General features: G+C 41.8%; 1 pseudogene; it reads left to right on the top strand.

Annotated features, from left to right (window-relative positions):
• Window positions 1-633: 633 nt before the first annotated feature.
• Window positions 634-1817, top strand: LOC103599085 (annotated as a pseudogene).
• Window positions 1818-2339: the final 522 nt, after the last annotated feature.

The raw sequence follows: 2339 nt of genomic DNA, 5'->3' as shown, positions 1-2339 counted from the left end.
AGTTTGATAATAGTCTTTCTATCTGGAGTGAGATGATATAAATAAAGATTTTTTAAGCACAAGGATATGACTCCTTGTGGATAGAGAAACAGAATTTCAGGAAAAGAATAAAGAACAATCGAAGGAGGTGCATATATAAAAATACTGATGTATATCTATGTGGAGGGAATACAGTATAGGCTGCACCGACAATAATAGTAACATATCACAGAGTTTATAATGCATGTAGAATTAAATGCAAGTAAAGTGTTTGGAGGTTTTAGAATTACTGGGGAAAAGGTAAAATGCATTTTTGTAAGGCAGCAATAAGTCAAGAATTTAAGTAAAAAACTAAGGTAAATTCTGGAAAAAAGTGAAAGAATGCACAAATAATAAGAGAAAAAAGAAGGAATAATAAAAATATCTGGTTAATATAGAAGAAGTGAGAGGCTCCAGAGCACTGTATCTGAGCCAAAGTGATGGGACCAAAAAGACGCTAGAGGAGCTGTCGTCCCTGCTGCACAGAAGTGTGTCTGAGGCTTGGCAGTGCTATCTGGGATGAAGGCACCTGGGCCATTACAGAGACCACCGTGGTTCTCAGGCCCCCACCACAGTTTCCTGCCATTCCCGGCCCCTCTGTGCCTGCAGAATCCAATGGTGGAAGCCATGCTGATGGACCAGGCTTGGGGCACTGTGACCTTTGAAGACGTGGCCATGCACTTCTCCTGGGAGGGACAGGGTCTCCTTGATGAGTCTCAGAAATGCCTGTACCAAGTTGTGATGCTGGAGATTTTGGCACTTATTACCTTCCTGGGATGTTGGTGTGGAGCAGAGCATGAGCAGGCAACTTCTCAGCAGAGCATTTCTGCAGAAGGATTGTCACAAGCCAGGACTCCCAAGGCAAACTCCCTGAGATATGTGGCCCAATCCTGAGAGATATTTTGCACTTGGTTGAGCACCAGGGATCACATCTTGGGCAGAAACCATACATGGATGGGGCCTGTGGAAAACAATTACAATTCACTACTTACCTTCATCAGCACCAGAAGCAGCACATGGGAGAGAAATGCTTCAGAAGCAATGTGGGAAAAGACTCTTTTCTGAACATCTGCAAGTTCCATGTATCTTGGAGGTACTTTACCTGCAGGGGGGTTGGGAAGAACTTCCTGGCCAGGTCAGGATTTCTCCAACAAAAAGCCCTCCACAGTGGGGAGAAGTCAAACAGCATAACCAAGAGTACAGAGGCGTCTCATAGTATAAAAAGTCATTACAACTGGGGAGAATGCATGAAAGCTTTCAGCTACAAATGCACTTGTTCAGAGCTAGAGTCCTCAGTGGGGAAAGATGTTATGAGTGCAATGAATGTGGGATATCCTTTAGCACAAGCTATAGCCTCAGTGACCATTCGAGAGTTCACAATTCAGAAAAACCTCATGAACATGAAGAATGTGGAAAATCCTCTAGGCAAAGTTCTAGCCTTATTACACACCAAAGAGATCACACTTGAGTAGGACCTTATCGATGTGGTGAATGTTGTAAATTATTTAGCAGGAAGTATAACCTCTTTGTGCTCCAGAGAGTTCACACTGGTGAAAGCCCTTATGAGTGCAGTGACTGTGGGAAATCCTTTAATCTACCCTCATCACACACCAGAGAGTTCACACTGGAGCAAGGCCTATAACTGCAGTGAATATGGAAAATCCTTTAGCCACCATGCTAACCTCAATTATCACCAGAGAGTTCACAATGGGGAAAGGCCTTATGAGTGTAGTATATGTGGGAAATCCTTTAACTTAAACTCTGATCTTGTAAAACACCAGAATGTTTACAAGGGATAAAACTTTTTAGGTAACACAGGTAGGCTTGTTATGGACTGAAATGTGTCCCTGCAAAAATTATGTTCAGTAGTTAATCCCCAATGTGGCTGTGTTTGTAGAAAGGTTTTTAAAGGAGCTAATTAAGGTTAAATAAGGTCATAAGGATAGGGTCTTAACTGAATAAGATTGGTGTCCTTATAAGAAGAGTGAGAGGCATCAGAGGGCTGTCTCTGTCCATGTGAACAGAGGAAAGGCCATGTGATAATACAGCAAGAAGGTGGCTGTCTGCAAGTCAGGAAAAGAGCCTTCCAGATCCTAACCATACTGGTGTCCTGACCTTGGAGTTCCAGCATTCAGGACTGTGATAAAATAAATTTTCTTGTTTGAGCCACACACACACATGCACACACACAAACACACACACATGAATATATATACATAAGTGGCTATATATAGAGAGAGAAGAAACACACAAACAGGAACATAAAAAGGTAGGTAATATAGAAAACGAATAGTAAGATGATAGATTAAAAAACAAATATA

Source organism: Galeopterus variegatus, unplaced genomic scaffold (genome assembly GCF_000696425.1).
Source record: "Galeopterus variegatus unplaced genomic scaffold, G_variegatus-3.0.2 Scaffold2846, whole genome shotgun sequence".
Taxonomy (NCBI): domain Eukaryota; kingdom Metazoa; phylum Chordata; class Mammalia; order Dermoptera; family Cynocephalidae; genus Galeopterus; species Galeopterus variegatus.
The sequence above is the reverse complement of the archived record's forward strand: the minus strand, read 5'-3'. Positions and strand labels throughout refer to the sequence as shown.